The following is a 24,285-nucleotide window of genomic DNA, read 5'->3' as shown; positions in this document are numbered from 1 at the left end:
AAGCCCCTCTCCTGGTTTCTCTGTGCCCCTGAGACTTCCCGCATTGCAGAAAAAGAAATTAGTCTGACTTGTTGGCGGTTTTCCACTCTGTGGGTTATAAATGATATCATCCACCTTCCCCAAGAAAGGTTACTCGAATTTGGGCAACTTGGAGCTATTATTTGCTGAAGTGACAACTTAGGAGGGGGACGCACAGAATACAAACACGCAAAAAAATGGGCAGCTCAGGTAAGGGGGAAATCAACACAGGGATTTTTTTATTCCATTTCTGTGGTAGTGGTGGCCCTTCAAACAATCATTTATCATCGTTTTTCGTTCCGATAGCAGCGAAGGTTTTTGTTGAACTTTTTGTTCCCGTTTTGATTTCGTGCCCAATGTGATTTTAATGAAGAAGTACCACGATATCAAACCGTGACAGACAGTTGACAAGGAAGTTTCTTCATGATAGGGTTTATAGAAAGGATTTTCAAGGCAATTTCTCCTTCCGTTTCAGGCTCATGGAAAAACTTCTCTGCTCGTGTAATTTGCATCAAAATTAGCATTTTTTTATGAAAATGGCGAGTTTCCTGCTATGGCTGATAAAAACGCGGCTTGGCGTTTCCTCTAAACAGCAATATTTTCTTTGATTTTAGCCTGCGAGATAAATATTGTGCCTAGTTCTTAAACATGAGTTGCACATCTGTGATTCTAAAAGCAATATTCATTCGCAAAAAAAAATGATTTTCAGCAAGTATCTCATGTTTCAATTACATCCATAAAAAAGCTAAGCTATTGTTTATACGGTAAAAGTTCACAAGTTCAAATATATAAAAAATAAAATCATTTTTAAAATGAACAATTCTTTGCGTTGCTACGCTGTTATCTACGGGTGACACGATTTTCAGAACCCGGAAACAACAGTGCTACGTGTTCAATGTAGTTGTTTTATGCTGTGAAGTGCCAATTTAGTGACGAATTTTCGTGACTAAGTACGTTTCACAATACAACTTTAGAAAAATTCATCACTAAAGTGGTCCCCTTAGCTAATGAAATTTCCAGGAGGAATTGCTTGTGAATAGAGGTAGAGAAAAAAACATCTGCTGTCTTTTTTTCCCCCTTGCATACTTTCTCGATCAAAAAAAAAAGTTCACTGAACATTACGTCCAGTCAATTATTTTCGAATATTAGTAATGATGTTTTTTTCCGACTTTCCCAATATTTATTCTATTTTCACTCCAGAAAAATATTTACTGTAAAGAATTCCAGCTTATTTTGATTTTTTTTTTTTTTTTTGAAATTGTATAATTTTGTTTGAAAGAAGTCCACATCATATCCTTGAATCCTTTATGACGCGAAAATCTTTTTCATCAAAATTCCTGTTGATAGTTTTATGTTGTGGGCTTAGAAGAAGTTTTCTGAAATCCATTTTCATCTTGGGTATATCGAGAAATGAATTTATCTTTATTTTCACTAGTAATAAAGCTTAAAGTCTGTCTCTGGTTGTCTGTTACGCGTATAGCACCTAGACCGTTCGACCGATTTTCATGAAATTTTGCATAAAATTAGTTCGTAGCATAGGGGTGAGCACCTTGAAGCGATTTTTTGAAAAATAGACTTTGTTTTTTTTCTATTCCAATTTCAAGCGACCTTTAGTTTATTCAATTCCTCTGCAGCAATACTGAACGAATTACCACAACATATTTGAATTACCATAACATGCACGGGCGAATTACTATAACATGGGCGAGCCAATTGACATAGCATATTGGCGAGAAATTCATTATCCATTATTTGTAAATATACAGGCGAGCCAAATGGCCTTTTAATTTTCTACTACGGGCATAGCCGTGCGAGTACCGCTAATCTATACATAAAATAAAATGAGGTGTGCGTGTGTGTGCCACACTTCCTGAAAAAAGGTAAGGCCTAGAAACATGAAATATAGTACACAGATGTAGTTTATGCCAACGATGTGCACCTTGTCACTCGATTTGTGATAAATAAACCAGAAAAAAAATTTCTTTAGTGTTTTCTGTAGTTTCCCGCATTTTTTATTCAAAAGTGCCTTAATTAATGGTTGTGTTAATGTTTTTGCTGATAATATTAAATCTCCTTTTAACCGCTTCTATGTTAAAAGTTGGTAACCAGAAAGCTTTTTCCAATTATTTAGTTCAAACTTGAAAGAAATATATATTGTCGTGATGTTGTCACGTTTTAAAGGTTTATCACGTATTTGACATTTGACTGCAATGACAAATTCAAAAATCTTAATCATTTCCTATTATCGTGGAAAGTTTTATTTTCCTTGTACATGTTACAAAATGATTATTTTTTTCTTTTTTTTATTTTCTTTTTTTTTTTTTTTTTTTTTTTTTTTTTTAATAATTGGCATCCGTATCAATATGTATATGAAAAAAAATTATAAATATTGATTGCGTTAACGTAATTATGTAGTTCAAGTGCTCCTTTATTCTGGAAATGCATTAAACACAGTCTCCCTACTTTGAATAGTTTCTTTGGTCTTTTCCGAAAATTTAACATGCAATAGTCTTTGTGCGTAGAGGAACATTGTAAAACATTTATATTTAAGTCAGACATTGAAAATTTCAAATGATTAATTGTCTCAAAAAGTTTAAAAGACTTTATTAAAGATACGTGGAATCATATTTTAGTCGGGTAATAATTTTAAGGGTTTACACTTCATTATAATTATGATATAATTATGACATCGATAAACTGTGTATGCAAATACTTTTCAGTATTACAAAACAATAAACTACACAAGAAAATACTCAAAGCGCAAAACACGGGCGTAAGTTATTCAAGCAGGAAAAAGATCTTTAAAAACTTTTTAAGGGATTTTTTTAAACTTTCTCAGTTTCTGGAATTTTTTTAATTTTTTTAGCATTGAGACTTAATTTCGATTTAAAAATTTTGGTACATTTGATGTAATGAAGTCTTGAGGATTACAAATTTGCTCTCTATCTCTTCTTTACATATGAAGCAGTGAGAAGCAAAGGGATGTAAGTGGTAAATTAAAAATTTGGAGATAATCAGTGCAAATGGTAGGTGACCTCTCCTCTGTCTTGGGGCAAGGGATGATACTAGTAGCCCTGGTAGTTGCTTTAAAAAAAACTTTCTAAGAAAGCCTACCTAGGATGTTATCTTTAAACGCTTTTTACTCAAAACTTGAAAATGTCCACTTACATCCCTTTGTTTCTCACTGCCTCATATGTACTATTCTTTACATACACTCTCTTCACAAAATCATTAATTTAACTCGTTTGATGCTGATTGTTAGTATGGCGCCATTTAGTGGTAAGTGTTATTATTACCAGATTATAAAAAGCAGGGCTGCTGAAAATAGATTCTTAAAAATTAGCAGTGTCCCAAGGAACAACACTCTCCCCCATGACTTTTCATTGGATGCACGGAACAAAATAATAATTTACTGAGTGACACATACAAAGGATTTTATTTATGATGATTATTTTGATCTAAAAACTCCAGCAAAATGCTCAATAGCAACTAAAACATTTAAAATCACTCAAGTTCGCTAGATTTTTCAGAGAATGAAAGTAAAAATACCTTATAATAAAGAGTCAACCCTTTCCCAAACCGGTTTTTTTTTTTTTTTTTTGATAACTTCTTATGGGAGAGTAAACCGATTTGTGACGTAACGAGCGTAACGGGGTAAATTGTATTATAGTATAGAATGCTAGGAACGCAGGATATGCGTAGCCACGGTGGCTTGACCGGAACACGTGGGCATCGCGAACCGCGTCGCGATTCAGTGGGCGTAGGTTCGAGTCATCCATGAGGCAAATCTCAAAAGTACTTTTCGGAGAAAATCCTAAACGTTGTTAAAAATGATTTGTAAAAAAAAAAAAAAAAAAAAATTTAACATAAATAAATAATAACATATTTTTCTTATAAATTAACCAATAATCCTTATGTATTATTTCTGAAACTTGTTTTTTGTTCCTACACTTCCTTATTTCTTGATCGATTTCTTTGATTTACCCCTCATTTTAAAACTTATCGTGCAGGCTATTGACGAAAAATACACCCACGTTCTTTTTTTTCTTAAAAAAAACCGGTTTTAAAGCACTGAGGTTTTCGGTTAATTTTATCAGTTTAACTTAGGCTGTGACTGACAGAGCTGAATGGCTCGATCGGCAGAGCGTTCGACTGGTAACCAGAAGAATGAGTGTTCGGCAGGGTTGCCAGATTTAAGAACAGTAAATACGGGACAGACATCGAGGAGTGAAGGGGGGGGGGTATTTTTGAGATTGAGAGCAATCAGTAGTTATGTATTTTTAATGGGTGATAAACAACCATGTTTTAATAGCTTTCGGAAGATTTCTCTCAGTATGTTTATGGGTGAGCACATTTTTGAAGGAACTCAAACTCAAATAATAGAGCAAGCAATAGAAGGAAGTTCAGTAAACATATCGACGTTGATAGAAACGGGTGCTAATTAGTTTTTAACTTGCGTTCGCTATAAGTTAAACGGTGCAATCGAAAAATTTTCTTGTTAAATATGACTACTTTATCTAAAATAGTAATGCAAGAAATCGTATAGCAAAACTTGTTTTTTAATGATATACCTGCCAATGGAGAAATCTGAATAGATAAAATAATTTTAATGCACCATTCGCCACTTATCGCTTACATTCATTTTTTTTTTTTTTTTAATGCAACTAAGCTATTAAGAATTTCCTTTATTGTTGAAAACTTATCGTATAGATCATCTACTGATAATTCATTTTCAATATGTAACTGTTCTATAATAGCTGTCAAGTCAGAAAACTACTTTACTTTATCCATTAAAGCCATTCGTCTCAAAACAAAAAGGGGGGTTTTATCTATGAAATCAAATTACTTTCTCATGCAATTCAGAGATGTTTCAAAAAAATTCTGGTATCCCTCAGTCAGACATTGTATTTTTCTACTGTCTAGATGTTTTAAAATTTTAGTGACGATCAATTCATAAAACTTATCTTCAAATATGCTCTCTAGCTATTTCACCAAATGTGTCATAATATCAGAACGTTATCAGCTGCAGTTGTAGATTCACTTTGAAGTTTTTACGGGTAACTTCAAAAACGGGGGACAAAGAAAATGGAAAACTAATGCAACCTTATTGGTTTCACATGTTTCAACTGTACTTTCTTCACTTAAAAGCAATAATTTTCTGATAGGCTTAGGGATGGATTCTCCCTCGCTTATAAAATAATTCATGAGAGAAGGCCAAGATTTAATGAGTCGATCTACAGTAGGAGCTAAACTTAGCCATTGGGTCGGGATATGTTTTAGTTGCTCTTTAAACTCTAGGTTAGCAAACACAAAAAACCTCCTCCAGGTCATTCCGTTTAGTTGCAGATCGAGAAAAATGTGAATAAATTTTTAAAAAATAGTTTTGACATCAATTTCTAAAACATCAACAGCACGGCGAAATGCAGTGTCAACTATATGAGCTAAACACCCTGACGTAAATTTTTGTTTTGCTTTCTAAGTTGACCGCTTTATTTCAAAATTAACGTTGGTATTGTCGGTTGAAAATGATAAAACTGATTGTAAATCCAAGTCTGACTTAATCAAAGCTTTAGAAAGAGTCAAGCAGTTTACTATAGAGTCAGCCGTCTCGGAACTTTTTGCTCTTGGATTTTCTTACTACTCTTTATTTAACACATTTTTTGTTTTTTATATTTTTTCCTTTAAAATAGTGTCACGTTTTGTACAATATTGTTATACGGGACTTTAGCCGTCCCGTATGGAAGTTCCCCGGGACGCGGGACAATTTTTCAAAATACGGGACTGTCCCTTGAAATCCGGTACGTCTGGCAACCCTGGTGTTCGGGCGCAGCCCGGAATATCTGTATCGAAAAACCAGACAAATCAAGTATTACAATAAATAACACAAGTTAGGCAATGAAATAAATGAGATTGGAATGCTTCTTGCTGTTACGAAAACTTGATGCAACTTGTCGCTAAATTGTTGCTTAATTGTAAGGATTTTTTTTCTCTTCTGTTTTTGACACTTAGGACTCTGATCAGAAAACTGAAGCATAATATAAGCGAAAATATAAGTATATCAGGTTTAAGATTTCAGACTGCAATAGAATAATTTTTGCTCAGAAAAAAAAATTGTATACTGAAATGTAGATTCTTCCGATGACAATTTTTGACCCTTTGTACAAATAAAATAATTACTACCCCAAACATAAATTATGCTTTTAATTTAGTTAACCTATGAATATTTATTAGAATACGAAGCAAAACATTAAAATTACAAACAACTCGATGGGTAAAATATTTTTTTTCTCTCTCTTTCGGAAAAAACAAATAGCCAGTCACATTTTTGCTACATTCGAAAAGTTACGCTTAAAAAACGAACTTAGTTCAATTGATTCTGTATTAAACCGTGCTGTTAAATGATAAACACGTGTTGCCATCTAAGCCATAACAGCAGGGCCTGATTACTGAATAGGTCAACTAGACCGTGGCCTAGGGCTCCAAATTTTCAGGGGCCCCCAAATGGCCATTTTTTAAATCAATAACTAAAACAGTTTTCGAGAATGCCTAAAATTGTGAATGTTGACTACTAAGGGGCCCCAAAAAAGCGTACAGCCTAGAGCTCCTGATATCTTAATCGGGCACAGCATAACAGTTCAAGCAGCCTGCGATAACAAAAATTGCATAAATTTTCAAAAATAAAAACACTTCTCTTCAATATCTTATCTTAGATATTATTTCTGTGGATTATTTCTTTGTCGGTATGCGAGATCTTTCTTCTTTCTTGAAGAAATTCCACCTCTGTATTAAAGCTTACCGGGCCGGCTCATGACGAAAAATAGACCTACGGTCTAAAAATCAATTTTTCGGAAACGCCCCTTGCTGCAGCAAAACCTTAATTGAAGGGTGTTCATTCTTTTTTTTTAAGTTTCGACTCCGTTCAGATAACTAAGCATAGTCTATTTATACTAATAATATAAAGCAGTAGAGTTTGTTTGTTTGTTTAAACGCGCTAATCTCTGGAACTACTGGTTCGAATTGAAATATTCTTTTTCAGTTGAATAGTCCATTCATTGAGGAAGGTTATAGGCTATATAACATCACGATATGACTAATAGGAGTGGAGCAGCAATAAAAAATGTTATGAAAATAGGAGAATTTACATTATAATATAAAATGTATGGAACGCAGAATATGTGTAGCCATGGTGGCTTGACCTAAAAGTGCGGACTTTGCGATTCAGTGGGCGTAGGTTCGAGTCAGCGATGAGGCAAGTCTCGAGAGTACTTTTCAGAGAAAATCCTAAACGATGCTAAAAAGGGTTCGTAGAAAACGTATATACGTATCATTGTCTCATTTTTCTTAATATTTAACTAATAACATAAAGCTGAAGAGTTAGTTTGTTTCACCTCGCTAATCTCAGGAACTACTGATTCGAATTGAAAAATTATTTTTGTGTTAAATAGCCCATTTATTGAGGCAGGCTATAGGCTATTTTTGAGCGATAATTTCTTATGGGAGGGTAAACCGATTTGTGACATAACGCGCGTAACGGCGCAACTCTCGTCTGGCATTATTTTCGTTCGCGCATACGACAAAAGCGCGCATGGTCGGAGAAATTTTGTTTCTTTACTCTTTGGGTCAGCTTTAAGCGTTAAGTGATAGTAGAAAAAGTAATGAAACTAACAGAAGATGGATGATCATCGCAACATAACGCAATCTCTTAACGAAAGGTGAGTTTAATAATACAACATAATACCAATAAGATTGTAAATAATATATATTCAAAACAGCATTTAATATTTAAATTTATTTTCAAAACAAAAATATTTTTGCGATTAGTTGTACTAAAAATATCTCGCTTCATTTAGGGTTTTGAGATATAATAAGGTGCACATATTTTAAACGAACTTCATCCCCGCAGACTCCGCAACGCGGTGATTGGGGGCGACCGAGAAAACAAAAAATAATAAATAAACATTTAAATTATGCATCACAAAATAAAATCTAAACTGACTTTAACTTGAAAATAATCACTGGTTAAAAAGTTAGTTATTCGGGGCGGGGGATTCAATAAATTGTGCGGTTAGGGTCCCTGGTGATTTTTGCAGGGGGGGGGGGCAAAAATGGTGATACTAAAATTATTCCATCTTTAAAACGTATTGTACAATTAAAGCGTCAAAATATAAGAGCAGGAGGCGTAGCGTAGCAGTTTATCAGAATGATCTTGATTGCATAAATATTGTCACTTCATTATATGTTAATAATGTTACAAGCTTTAATACGAATACACAAAACGATATTGGTGAAATGTGTATAGTGGAATGTCTCAATAAAGCAAAGAAACAAATTGTTATTGCCAACATATTTTTATGTCCAACAAAAGTATTTCAAGTATTATTCAATTGGTTCATAAACAGCTTTTAAATTATACACAAGAAGGTTCTGCTTTAGTTAATGAAGATTATTATACAATTCTTTTAGTTTTGACCGGAGATTTTAATGTTAGTTTTGCTTCTGATCGAGCTAAAAATTTAGTATCGTTTCTACAATCCAAATTACAATTACAACTGATTAGTAAGCCAGAAGAAGCCACTACAAGTCACGGAACTGTACTTGATGCAGCCTTTGCAAGATTTTTAGATAACATACAATGCAAAAATTCCGTTGCTTATTATAGCTACCATAAGCCAATTGTTACATTCATAGGATTAAATCATAAAAATAATTTAATCCTATGAAAGTTATTACTTTTTTTTTACAAATCGCGTTCTGCTAAAACGCATTTGCAATTATTCAATTTCATTTTCATAGTTTTCTTCTGTCATTGTAAACGCAGAAACTTCGCTTGCTGTATTTTCTTCCAACAATGACTTTAAATGACAAAATTTATCTGTATGGGACAAATAGTTTAAACGATTTTCATGTACGGTGTTTAAAAATCGGTTCCAAAACTCGAGCCATAAACTAGTATCATCGTCGTAGGGGAAGAGTAGGTACAGTTCATTTTCTGTTCTATTTCCTGACTTTCAACACTTTTGTAAAGTCATTAACATGCTGTGAACATAATATCAGAAAGAAAGGCTCGTTCAGATCTAAGGCGAGAAAAATAATCACGTCATCTTAATTTAACCCCATCAAAGTCAATTTTTTACATTGCTTGTTGTTATAGTTTCTAGCCTTGTTTGATATACCTTAAAAACTAGTGTTAATAATCTTTTATTAGCCTATTATTTAAATTTTATTTTAGCACTAAATGATTTTGTTATTTTTCTTTGTATGAAAATGGTTATTCATACAAAGAAACTTTGTATGAAAATTACTTAGTTCAGATACATAGCAATGAGGGAACAGTGAAACAACATGAGCTCGTGTCGCACTGTTCCCATGGTACTTCTATACAAGAAATAGAAAAATTATGTGGTGAATGGAATTTAATTACAGCTATAAGCTGTTGACGAAAATAGTAACAAGATAAGTTTGAAAACCCTGTACCAACAGAACAACGGCGTTGAATGGAGTAATGGCCATTATATCGAAATAATCTCGATGTATTTGGTAGATTTTACATAAATTGTATGGCGAATTTATTCCGATTTCATATTTAATTTATATAGCTTCCGTTTTTAACCCCAATGCAAAGAGGAATTGGATTATGGATGCGACGTGTGTGGTGTGTGTGTGTGTTTGGCACAGCAGGACCCTAACGAATGAACCGATGTTGATTTCTTTTTGACCGACTTCAAAAAAGGAGGTTATGATTTCGGCTTGCGGCTTTTTATGTGTGTTTTCGTATTACTTTAAGAATATTGGACCGATTTGAAAAATTCTTTTTTGCTTGGAAGGTAATGCTTCCCAGATGGTCCCATGTTAATATTGTCCGGATCTGTTGAGCAGTCCCGGAAAAATCTAAGAAACTTTAAATTTCACACGTTGTGATGGCTACGTAGACCAGCTTTCACAGGAGGTCACGTGGTTTTGGCGTGAACGGTGCATTTTTTCGACGGAGGTATCTGGTTTTGAACAATACGTATATAATTCTCTCGCATCGGGGTTTGATTTTCACGGTGCCGCCTGCTAATTTCAACTTTGTCTTACTAATGTATTTCTTACTCATGTAGCAAATCAGTAAATAAAATGCATTTTGCTACGAAAATAGTTGAATTAGTTTATTTATTATAATTTTTTTGTTAATAAATAACTTTATTTAGTCATCATTGCTAATAAAAAATTTCATTTAGTCATCAAAGTTTTTTTTTTTCAATATTTCAGTTTTGAAATATATTTAGTGTTAAATTCAAGGGGAATTTAAAACAAAAATCCCCCCCCCCCCCCGCCGCTCCCTCCGAAAATTAAATTTATGTTGCTTAATAAATATATCGTAACTGGCGTCCGATTTCTGAAGTTTGATTAGTATTCTAGATTTAATATTTCATGACGCCGTCAGCTTAATTTACAGTTAGGGAAATATTAATTTACCGACTTAGTTGCAATATCTTTATGTACTATGCTCCCCGATTACTAGAAGAATCCTGTACAGGTTAGGAAAATTCTTTTTCTGTTTGAAACGGTGTACTTCTCCCTGTCGTCTAATGGTCTTCGAGTCCGGGTATAAGGGATCCTGGGGAAATCAAAGGAGAGGATAGATTTAAAGACTAATTTCGGGTTTAGTTAAATTATTGTTCAACTCAAGTGGGTTGTCAGTTACGTTATGTAGTAATTTATAAGAGGCCCCGACTTCAAAAGGTTATAAAAAAATTAAGAGATCGTATATAATTAGTTAGGTATTAAAATAATTCATCGTATAGTAATTAAAATCTCTATATAAAAATAAAATTATATTATATAATAATTTTATTATAAAATAAATTTCATACTCGCGCTTTGTTGTTTGTAAACTCATAGCGTCTCACTTAAAGAAACGATTTTTATGTTGTTTTTTTTTAATGCATAGAAGGGATCTAACTTAAGACCCAAACCTTTGCTTCACCATATTTGTTCTTTAGAAAAAAGTTATGGGCAAATAACAATAAACTTCATTCAATTTCAATATCAAACGATTAAATATAAAATCCATTGTTAAAGAAAGTGCCCTCCATAAAACAAAGGTACTTTCATTACTCAGTGTTAAAGAAAATACCATAAAACATTAATACTAGTCAGGATCGCCCCCTTATGGGCGAGGGAGGGTGTTTTGCAGGGTATTTTTTCTTTTTAGGAGGGCTCTTCCTTTGGGGGAGTACCCTCCTCCCTAACTATTTCCCCTGCATTAATCATTCGTAGTCATATCGCAATTTTTGAATAAAGACTCCTCTGAAGCAAACAGGAAATTCATTACGTATCATTGTTCTAGTAGTATTTTGATCTTCATATATACAACATCACAGTAGATACTTTGTTTCTAGTGTGGTATTGATCTACACCGGAGCCTAGTAAAGAGAAATGTGATTTTTTTCACTAGTTACGTGACACGTATTATTGTGAAATATAAAATAGTTAAGAAAATCATTGACATTTAAAATGGCTCTAACTAGATTAACGCACAAATAAATCCTGTAGAGGAACAAAGATCAGTTTTTAGTGCCAATCGTATAAAATGTTATGCGCATTAAGAATTTTCCTTTTTTTAACCGACTTCAAAAAGGGCGTTCTCAATTCGTCAAATTCTTTTTATGTATGTCCCCTGTAAACTCAAACACGCATAGACCAATTTGGAAAATTCTTTTTTTTTTCTCTCGTTTGAAAAGGTATATACTTCCCAGGTGATCCCATGGTCATCAAATCAGTATCTGAAGCTGGAAAATCAAGAAAACTCTTCAAATTCTATGGGCAAAGTCAAAGCGATTTAGGTTGTTTTTTAGTGACTCGTGAATGGTTTTCGGAAAGCATACTTTAATAAAGTCAAACTGATGATGAAGCCAATTTTCTTTGTAAATAATTGCGCATTTGAAAAAGCATTTCTTCACAGTCTTCGGAAGTCTCCGAGACGCTGAGCTCTTTTTCTTTCTCTATTTTGTTCATCTTAGCTGTTTTCAAATTCCTGTGCTTTCTCACTCGAGATGTACGTAAAGCGTGAACACATGCTCTACACTGTTAAAAAAATTTCCTGAAAATAACGGAGAAAGTACCGGCAGCAAAGTTGCCGTAAATATTACGTTTACGTTCAATGACTTTCCGTGATTTAACAGAAGTTCCATTTCTTATTTCTCCGTAGTTGTAGTTTTCCGTTTATAAATTTCATGTGACTAAACGAAAATTCCATTTCTTATTTTTCCGTTCATTTACGATCTTTCTGTGTTTTAACAGAATTTACGTTCCTTATTTTTTCATTGTGATATTTTTTCCATTTCTCACTTTCCCGTATTTAAGTAAAAAGATTTTATTTTCAAAAAAATATTTAAAAAGTTATGTGAAGTATTGACTTTTCATTTCATCAAAAATTTAGTTCTTTAAAATGATATATAATACAGATATAGTTAACTTTCTAAAATTATTACTTTTTTTATTTGCATTTGTTACTCAAAGATTTTTTAAATTAACTACTGGACAGAGAACTTACCTAACATAATTTTTACTCCGAGCATCCGTGACCAAAACTTTTTATATCAACTTCAGATGAATCAAATTAATCAAATGGTACTAGCAGAAAAATTGATGGATTTGAATATGACACCAATTATCTCTGCTGATACTGTTCGATATTCCCTTCTTCGTACAGTGTCTGGGGTGGCATGGAAAAACATACATGAAAAATATGATATTTTTATTTGCAGAATATGTCAAATAAAATACTATTAAAAGCAGGTTGACGTTATCATTTAATAATATACCTGATAGAGAGTACCGCATATCTATTGTATTTAGTGATGTGGATCGGGTAAATACCCAGCGGGTAGGTAAATATTTTTTGGGTGTTTACCCGGGTATTTACCCAAGGCTTGGGTAAATACGCAAAAACTGGGTATTTTGCGAAAAAATGCAAAAAGTGAATGGAATTTTTTTTTTAATCTAAATATGAAATAATTGGTAAAACTGATACATACATATTTATTACACAGTTTGTAATAATTTTTATTGAAAGACTTGATGAAATTTTGAAAGAAACGTATCGTGAATCTTTTTTTTTTTTTTTTTTTTTTTTTTTTTCAATGTCATAATTGGAGAAGTATAAGCAATTCAATGATGAACTTCAGGATTTCAAAATCACAGTCTAGGTTAGTCATATCCAATCCAAAATGAAAAAAAAACAAAGGAAGCACGAGGGATGTTTGGAAGAATAAACTGAGAAGTTATTAAGACTATGATGTTATTTATTTATTTTATTACTGTTTAAGTGATAATATGGCAAATATAGAAACAGTTTTCACATTATTAACCAAAAAAAGAAAGAAAAAAAATATTGTTTTCTGTTGCCTTGCTCATTTATATTTGCTCCCTGTACTTCATGATGAAAATTTGTTCAAACTATTTTTAATTCATGCAATTAGTGATGTAGGATGGAAGGTATTTAACTTTGGGTATTTATCCAAAGGCAGGGTAAATCCCCTAGTAATTTTCTTAATTAGTAATTTCTAGATTTTCTTTTTAAAACATAAACTGTAAAATGAAAGATTAAAAATAGAAAAATTTATACATTATAATTTTTTTAATTTAAGGCTTAAAGAAATCTTATCAAAAAAAAACTGTCAGAATTTAGAATGAACTATTTTAGACAATTTCTCTTTTTTTTTAAATACTATTTTGGGATTTTATTTTAAGAGTCATTCCATCAATAACACACAATTTTTGAGACAGTATCAAAAGTCTTTACTGCTGCAAGTGCAGCTACCTTTAATTTTTCTTTTTCATTATCAGTTCTTTATCATTTTGAAGCAAACCTCAGCAGGTTCTTTCCTTTAAAATTAATTTAAAAAAAAATTTTAAACATTTTCAAACACATTTTACTGAAAAGGGATTGGTCAAGTATTTTTATGCTAACATTTATGTTGTACTGCATTTATTTTTAGTATTAAATTGTTTGTTTTTTAAATTGAAACATTGTAAAACAGCTGTATCGTCTCTTTTTTTCTCACACTCAATACATATGCTTGAAATACAATAAAGAGAGAAAGTCAAAATATTGAAATGAAATAAGCGAACTAAGGACTGATACGTTATCACGGGTTAGACCAGCCACTTAGTTAGCAAGTTCCATTCTTCAGAACATATTTGGTTTGTTTCTTTCTGTTTTTGTATTTTTAATATGTCTGTGTGTTATGTTTATATATATATATATATATATATATATATATATATATATATATATATATATATATATATATATATATATATATATATATATATATGAGATGCAGAATTGCAGAATACGCCTGAACACTTGAACTAGGTTTAGAGGAAATTTCTGCAGAAGATAAAGGTAAATAAATAGTTAGAATAAATTGAGCGATATTTCCTTACATTTTGATATCATGTAAGGATATATTACTTTTCTCCGCACACACCCCACCACTTAGCTGTGAGCCTTAGGTTCCACCGCCCGGGGATCCGCGTAGCGGGCCCCCCGCACGGCTGGGTGCGACGGGTAGGGATATATTACTGGGTTATAAAATACTAGGACCTTAAAAAATTGATGTTTGCTTTTTACTTTTTGTAGAATGGCTTTTTATATCTGAAATTTGGCTGTCAACATTGATTAGGCATATCCAACACATTTAATGTGAATATCATATTAGATTGCTAAGTTGTTTCACACAATAATTCTTTAAATATGTGATCAAAAAGAATATTTGGGCAGGTTATATATATATATATATATATATATAGTGGAATACATACAGAAAAGTTTTTAAGTTGAATATAAATTTTTGATATAAATACCCCGTTAAATACCCATTTTAGGTATTTACCCGGTATATACCCTGGGTATTTACCCCTGAAAATAAATACCCGGGTATTTTACATCACTAATTGTATTTAAAAACAGAATCATTGACATGCACGTGAAGAAGTTTTGATTCAGATGCTGCATGCCTCCCCCCCCCCCCAACGATATCCCAATTTTTCGCTCATTGGAATCGCAACATAGATTTTTAGTACATAATCATCATACTTAAGCATATCAATATCAATCAGTTCGTTTTACCTGAACTGTTTTTCCAAGAAACTTGCAATAATCTCAAATAAGTTGTTGGATAAGGGCCTAACAAATTGAATTAAGTACTTATTGTTGCCAAAACTTTCATTGTATTTTCAAAGATCATTAATACACCTTTATTTAGAGTTTTAAAATAGTGACTTTCAGTATTCCAAACTGTGAAGCGAAACCCCCCCCCCCCCCCCAAAAAAACTAATTGATTTTTTCCTATCTTTCTCGCACACCTCTCCGGTAGATACGGCATTTAGCGTTGATGACTTTCAAGAATGCAATGCGTTAGAGCAATAAAAAATAACTTTATAATAGTTCTATAAATTCTAAATAAGCTAACATCGGAATTCTATCAAATGCAGATTAACAAGAAAAATACACTTGTATATTAACATGTACAAAGATATTCAACAATACTTACATGTGACCAGCGGTGCTAAATTTAAGTATCTCCATTGCATCTGGATACAAGTAATCCAATAAATAGCCTTTATTTGAAATGGATAACACGAGATCCTAAAACTATTCTCACCGCTCTAGAACACACAAGATGACTAACGAATAGAATTGTTCTAAGTAGTGAGCAAAATATTAAAACCACAAGGATATTCTAATACTGACTCAATAAAACCCATATCAAATAACCAAGACGATCAAAACACATCTGCCAGTCTAAAAGTGACGCCGACATTTTTCCAAACCTACAAAGCTCAAAAGCGTATAAACAATTTTGACATACGAGTACTATTACTCTCCAGACATGAAATAGCAAGCTATCTATTTTGTCTACAGCAACGGAGTTGTTATTCTAAATATGCTTTTAATTAGCAAAATGTAACAGTGCGAATTATAAGCACTATCAAAAGTGATGTTTATCATGACTTGAAGGCTAATCAGAGCGAAGTACAGCACAGCGGCAACCCTAGAGATGGAAAAATTCTGTTTTCGTTACTTCTTTTCGTGATGTTTCTGTTATTATAAGGAAAAAATACGTTTTGAAGCATTACAGAAATATTCTGTTAAAATCAGTGAGAAAACCACCTGAATTTTCAGTTTTTTTTTAACAGTGTACCCTACGTACTTATTTTATATTTTTTCCACCACTAAAAAGCAAAAAATAAATTATTTTCAAATAAAAAAAGAACCCACTTCAAAAAACAAAAAGGAACTGAAAAGTAAAAAATCGAGGATAGATTTAAAGAGTAATTTCGGGTTTAGTTAAATTAGTGTTCAACTCACGTGGGTTGTCAGTTACGTTAGGTAGTAGTTTATAGGAGGCTCCGACTTCAAAAGGTTATTAAAAATTAAGAGATCGTATATAATTAGTTAGGTATTAAAATAATTCATCGTACGGTAATAAAAATCAGTGTTTAATTTATAATTGGGTGTTTAGTTTAGTTGATTTTTGTACAGGAATTGTAAAATAAATTTGATTTATACGTTTGGGTAAAAAATCGTATGTAAGTATGATCCATTATTTTTTACTTTTCAGTTCCTTTTTGTTTTTTGAAGTCGGTTCTTTTTTTATTTGAAAATAATTTATCTTTGTTTGATAGGTACTTTATCGATAGTGTTTTTACTTAGGTTTTCCCAAACTGCGGTCCTCGGGTCGAGGACCTTCTAATTTTATCATGTGCATCGTAGAACCTAAAAGGAAAACCTGATTCTGACAGTCATCCAAATGTTTTCAGGTCAATATTGATGCTTTCAATGCTTACTAGCTCGATAAATGTGTGCCTCACTGTTCCCACTTACTGATTCCTACTGTTCTCACTCACTGGGGGAACAGTGAGACAAATTTGCATTTCGTTTTTATTTTATTTTTCTTTTGTGTGAATTCGTAGATTTTTCTCTCAAAAGCAACTTTTATAGTACCTATTATTTATAATGAGGTCGTTTCCAAAATTTTAAAAGTATTTTTTTCTGAAAGAGCATGCTTAAAAACATGGGATCTAACCATTTTTTAAATAATTTGTTTAAGTTTAATATTTTTAAAAAATTACTTAAATCGGTGCGCTTTTATTGCTTATGTTTCTGCCAGTTGACATCACAAATAATGAAATGCCATTCAGTGTTGCCATTCACAGGCCGAAATATTTAATTCGCATCTTTAATCACGTGTATTGGCAACGATATGGTTGATAGCAAGCGTAGAGCGCAATTTTAATTCGCTTGTTGATTATCATAACGTGGAACCGTGGTAGAAAGATGCGCCAAAATGCATCATTTGTGGCGTCATCAACACCACGCCTTGTTTGAAAAATCGGACATTTTAAAAAATGAATTAAAAAAAAAACCCGTTGTTAAAATAAAAATATTTTCTGGGTCTATGTGTGTTTTTTTTTTGAGCAATCACGATTGCTTATTGTTCTCACTTGACTGTTTTAATGTCCTTTGATTTTATTTTCCCACCGCCACCCTCTGAAGCATCACCGTCGACCGGGTCCTCACGATGCTGCTCCCATAGCGAAAGTCGTCTCCAGGTTGCATCCATGTCCTACACACACGCGCATACATACACAACTACACACACACGCGCATACATACACAACTACACACACGCGCATACATACACAACTACACACACACACGCATACATACACAACTACACACACACGCGCATACATACACACACATGCACCTACACACATACACATACACACACCATACATACAGACACCTACACATACACACACACAACTACTCACACATTCATGCATACATACAGACACCTACACATACACACACACACAAACATACACACACATATACACAACTACCCACACATTCATGCCTGCACACACACAAACACATATGCCTACACACACATACACATATCCCCCACACACACATTCATACACACAACTACCCACGCACTTATGCCAGCACACAGACACAAACACACATGCCCACACACACATACACATACCCTCTACACAGAAACACACATACCCCCACACACAAACACACACGCCTACATACACACACTCGTGATTGCGAAAAACATAATTTGAATTCAAGATGTCAAATTTCAATTTTTTTTTTTTTTTTGCTTATTCCTTCAGTTTCAGTGACTAAAAGTAGTACTTTTGACTGAAGGAAACAACCCCATTGTAACTGTCGGACGTTTCGTACTTCAATATCTGTCGAAGGTGGAACGTTCTTCGATTTCAGCTTTAAAGTTTTTACATTAGTATACATTAGTTAATTAATGATTATACATTAGTTGTTCATTTAAGATATAATGCTAATTTATTTTACATTTTGTATCACGTTTACAAGATTCGTCAACAACAATTTTGGTTTTAGTAGGTAAACAACGTAGTTGCAATAGAATACAATGCAGTAAGTGAATTCTTTAACTTTTTGAATGTCTCTGTACCCATTTTCAATAATCAATAATCAAAACATTTCTTTTTTACGAAATAAAATTTCAAACTTTTTTTTTTCAAAAAGTTTTCATTTTTAGCTCCAATTAAAATAATTTAGGATCAAATTTCAAATTGCAAGCTTCAATGTTGCGATAAAATACCTTCCCCTTTCCCCTTATCATCCATTGCTTAGATACTTCAAAATCTTATCAGTCGGACTCCGATAAAATATCTATGCTTCATATTCACATCTCATTAAAAAAAGATTTTGACAAAACATACTTAAAACATTAATTTTACATGTAAAATGTGTACAAAACTCACCAGTGACAGCTCAGATACCATCCATTGCAAAAGTCAAATCGAATCTGAAGAATTTTTATTTTTAATTTCAACAGAGCAGTTGCACTTGACGTTAAATCCCGGTTATCACAAATTTGCCATTTCAACTGCGCTGCGCGCGGACTTAGCTTTTTGGGCTTTCTGTTTTAAGATTTCGTGTTGCTTGTTTATATTTAAGCTGAGCGAGAGTCCCACCAAATTAATGAATGCGATTAGAATATTTTCAGAGCGACTTCGTGATATATTTCTTATATGAAACTACGGATATGAATAATTGATGATCTTAAGAGAAAAATGGCACTTCAATATTTATTAGTTTGGAAATATTTATTTAACATAAGTGTAAAACACGTTGTGTACTTCAAAAATGATTGGAATATTAGTACAGAAATCCGTCTTTTGCGGATATTTTACGTTAGGCGTAAACAGCTTAGTATTATACATTTTTATTTAGGTTGAGGGTTCGGCTTTGTATTAGAAGTGATGCTGAAATTCTAGTACGCTCTTCTGAGGTTAAAAATTTGGTCCTGAAAAAGGACAGACGATTCAAACACCGAATCCATTAATAATTAAGACGCAAAATTCAATTTTTACCGAGGCCTAAAAACTAAATCAGAAAAAACTTTGTGATTTCTAATTTTTATCTCTTGCCATCTCATATTTATTACCAAATTTAAAATGTTTGTAATTAATTTAGCAAGAGTTTTGAAATCAGCTAAGTCCGCGCGCAAGCGCAGTTGAAATGGCAAATTTGTGATAACCGGAATTTAACGTCGAGTAGCAGTTGCCATGTTTGTCTTCGCTTCACTTCATTTATTTTATGAATTACTTTAATTACGCGTTGTCATTGGCTGCGTTCTTTGAATGGTGAGTTTTTTTTTTTTTTTTTTTTTTTAACAAAGCATTTTGCTAAGTATTCGCAGCTCTAGAGCTTGATCACTCCACCTTGTGGTGAAGTAAGAAATTAGCCAGACAGGTCATATCTTTTGTAGTGGGTCGGTCTTTTCTTTCAGCCGCTATTAGCCAGATACTGCAGCGGCTCAAAATTTTATTTGAATTGTGGATTTAAAACTGTAACATACGCTCATCGTGACAGTTTGTTCTGATTTACTCGCAACAGCATTTAAGTATAAAAACAGGTAATGGGGTTATTTCCTTTACGCTTGCTGTCTACCGCGTTTCAAGGTTATGATAATTTCGATGCGAATTAAATATTGCTCTCCGCGCTAATGTCATCAGTGAATGGCATTTCATCACTTGTGATGCCATATGCAGAAGCGTTAAAAATTAAATTGAATCTGCGCACCAATTAAAATAATTGTTAAAAAATACCAAACTTTGTCAAATTACTTAAAACATGGTCAAATCCTATGTTTTTAAAGCATACTCTTTCATAAAAAAAATTCTTTTAAGTTTTAGGAAATGACCCCATTATTAACATTGTGGAAAAATCAGAGAAGTTTGGAAATTAATCGTAAAATTAACGTGAAAAGTAATACTTTCTATGAAAAAAATTATAATTTGTTTATATGGACCGGTAAAAGTCTCCGAGGACTGGTTATTGTTTTTCCCTGTCAGAACAGTGTTGAAGAATCCCTGACTTAGAGTGCCATTTTGCATTTGCCACTTGTCTCTCATACTGCATCAATATTTTTTTTAACCACAGAGAGTTAGAAAACTTTTATAAAAATAATTCCCTATGTGAAATACTTGCGCACCTTTATTAAAAACTACATTCTTTCACGGCAATTAAGAACGTCAAAGTTGTATGCGTCTTGGAATGCCAAAACTAAGAAGCTAGATATACTGCCGTTTGCAGGTAAACGGCAGTATCTGCAGAAATGAGTTTTCGAGATATTTGAAGAAACACGTTTTGGATTCAATACTAACTATATTAGGAAAATGTTGGAATTAGACGTCTTTTTTGCGCCTTTTTTTAAGCGGAAACCAAATAAACGAGTTTGTAAAGTTAATGCTATATTACTAAATTACATCTTCATTTTTATGAATATTTCCTGTTTTGTACTGACACTATGAAAAAAAAAAGTTGATAAAAGAAATTGGGTTTCTCGTAAAGTATTTCTTCGCTCATAGAGCGTTAACTATTCCATTGACAGTGCAGTAAGAACGAGTGAGGGAAGAAGGCTAGTGAGGGTGACGATCCGTGCCACCGTGCTGCATGTTTTAGGCCGGTCAAAATAGACCAAAAAAAAGCGAAAGTTCGGAAAAATTCCCATAAAGCTGAAAATTGGTAGAGACCTTAAGAACATCATTATACATGAAATGTCAAAAGTCCTCATCGATCCGAGTGGAGCTAAAAATTTTATGCAAGGTCAAAGGTCAAAAAATCAATTTTTCATATATGTCTCTTAAACGATAATTGTTAGCGAAAAAATGGAGGTTAGAAAGTTTGAAAGGTATGCAATTGTGTACAAACAAGTGGGGATTTCGAGGATGGGTAATGGGGGTCATACCTTCCACCCTAAAGCTACTAAATATAGGTTAAAATGGCATTGGAGACATATTAAAAAAAAAATTCCCTTAGACCCCTTATTTGTACCCCTATTTGGTACTTTGGCTATGAAATTAACACAAATATAGTTAAGGACAACACTAAAGTGAAGTGTCAGAAGTCCCCATCGATCCCGGTGGAGCTAAAAATTTTATTCAAGGTCAAAGATCAAAAACCGATTTTTCGCAACTATCTCTTAAACGGTAAGTGTTATTGTAAAAGTAGGGGATACAAAGATTGAAAATTAATAGATAATTAATAAATAATTAATAGATAATTATGCACAAACGGGAGGGGATTCAGTGGATGGGTCAAGGGGTCATACCCCCCTCTCCTTAAAGCGATAAAATAAAGTCTAAAACTGCAGTTCAGGGACTCAAATTTCTAAAAATTCACCCTAAAATCCCAATTTTTGTCCAAATATTGCACTGTGACTATGAAATTACCATTGAAGTAATTACAGACATCATTATAAACGAAATTTCAAACGTTCAGAACGAATCCCAGTGGAGCTAAACGTTTTATTCAAGGTCGAAGCTCAGAAAATCAATTTTTCACAAATATCTCTTAAACGGTAAGTGTCTTAAAATAGGGATACAAAGTTTGAAAACTATGCACTTATGTACATACAAGCGGAGATTTAGAGGCTGTGCCTTGGTGGTCTTACCCCCCCCCCCCCCCAGCCCTCCCCCCCCCCGTAAGCGACAAAATTAAAGCTGCATTTTGATGACATATTTCGTTGACTTTAAACCCCCTATTTGTGCCCTAAAATGACTTTGATCCCTTTCTGATAACGAGTACTTCCAAAACCAGAAGCTGGATCTTCCCTAGGTGTTAAAAAAGCCCAATATTTGTGCCCCCCCCCCCCAATAAATGATAACATTCATAAGGTATCGCAGTTTTTGAAACTTGGAAATAGTACTGAAGCTCCTTTTCTTTCTTTCGAGTGACCTTGAGAAACTACACTTGACCCCTATGCCTATCCCCTCTTACGATTCACACACCCCCTTCAAATTGAAAAGATCAAATTACATTCAGGGGAGAGTGGATGCGCTTAGATTCCTTTGTATGAGCAAAGTCAGTCGCACAAGTGCTCCTATTAACAGGGAGTGATTCTTTGTTGTGAAAAGTCGGGTTTATTGATACTCTTTTTGATATGACCCTTAACAAATAATTCTTCAAAGATGCCGCAAGATTGCTTCATTTCCAATAAATCTTTGACTGACGGTGAAATTGTTACTGTTGAACGCGGAATAAAATCTTTATTGATTCAAGTAGTGCAAGGAACGATGGGTTTGTTGAATACCTGAAAGACAAGCAGTCGGTGGATCAGTTCATGTAGTGTCGCAAAATGTACAACCGAAAGTGGGCATTGCGGCAGCAAAAAGACAACAAGAGACAGAGGCCAGTACATCTCTGAGTAGTCCACCTCGTACTAGAGTCCTATCAGGTGAGACAACATTTTGTTTTAAAAACTGTTGCATATTTTGTGGTGATGAAGCAAATGAAGAGACTGAAAAGAAAAAACAGCAGAATATACGGCGTAGAATTTGTCAAGTTGCTACTCTTTCCTTTAAAGATAATATTCTAAAGATTGCACATAATCATTCAGATGACGTAGCAAAAATTGTTATTGCACGCATACAATATGAATACGATTTAGTTGCTGCTGAAGCGGAGTACCATTCTAATTGCTACACTTCATTTCTAAAGCGTTCTGTAGATCTTTAAGCAGGTCGTCCTAAAAATCCCGCTGTTACTATGGCGATGACAGAAATATTTGATTATATTGAAAATAATGATGATTGTCAGTTTTCACTGTAAGAACTAAAAAATATTTGTAAAACTGAAATCTCAGATGATAAAACAATCAAAAACAGATTAAAGTTAAGGTATGGCAATAGACTGATTATAACCGAGAAACGTGCAAGTTTAGCAATGATTTGTTTACACTCAGCACGATACTATACTGAACAAAGCTTGGTACGAAAATTAAAAAAAAAACAGCAAAAGAGGAAAGATTTAGGGTACAAAAGACTGCGGCAGAAATTATTCAAAAAGATATTCAATCTGTCGTGTGCGACACTAACAATTATCTCCCGCCATGTCAAATGTTTGAAAATATTAATAGTGACATTCCGGAGTCATTGACTTATTTTTTGGAGCAAATTATCTTAAAAAGAAAACGATCTAAATTGGAACATTTGAAATTAATATGTACTAGTGTCAGCCACTGTATTATGGCTGCTGTTCGTCCTAGATCTTTCATCTCGAGATTACAATTGGGACTCTCAGTTTTTTTTCATAGACGATTTGGATCTAAACGTTTGATACAAATTTTCTCATCTTTTGGTTTAAGTGCTTCGTATAATGATACTATGGCGTATGAGGCGGCTACAGTTTTTAACCATCAGCCACATATTTTACCACCAGAAACCGGGACATTTATTCAATACGCAGCAGACAATGCTGGTATTAACGTACACACTTTAGATGGCCATAACACTCTACACATAATGAGCATAAGCCAAATTATTACTCCTAGAAGTTCAGTTTTAGCAGAAGATCCTTTATCGCGAATGAAACAAATTATTTCAGCGAAAGATTTTGCAGAAAAAGCTCATGTGCCAACACAAGAGTACCACAATAATGGTGTAGTAGGATATAGTAAAATAACTGTTCAGAACTTTGCTTATGAAAGTGATACAACTTCTTTCTTACTCCGGAAAATATATTTGTTATGGTTGTATGGGAAAAGGAATAATTTATCGCTATCAGGTTGGAACGGTTATATTGAAGGTTTGACAAAGAATAATATGGATTTTTCAATGTCTAGAATTTTGTTCTTACCATTTATTCACCAACCTGAAAAAAAATTCTACAATAGTATATACACTACTTTACTTTGTGCTTTGGAG

The sequence above is a fragment of the Uloborus diversus genome, chromosome 7 (genome assembly GCF_026930045.1).
Source record: "Uloborus diversus isolate 005 chromosome 7, Udiv.v.3.1, whole genome shotgun sequence".
In the NCBI taxonomy this organism is placed as follows: Eukaryota; Metazoa; Arthropoda; class Arachnida; order Araneae; family Uloboridae; genus Uloborus; species Uloborus diversus.
Note: the sequence above shows the minus strand (reverse complement) of the source record.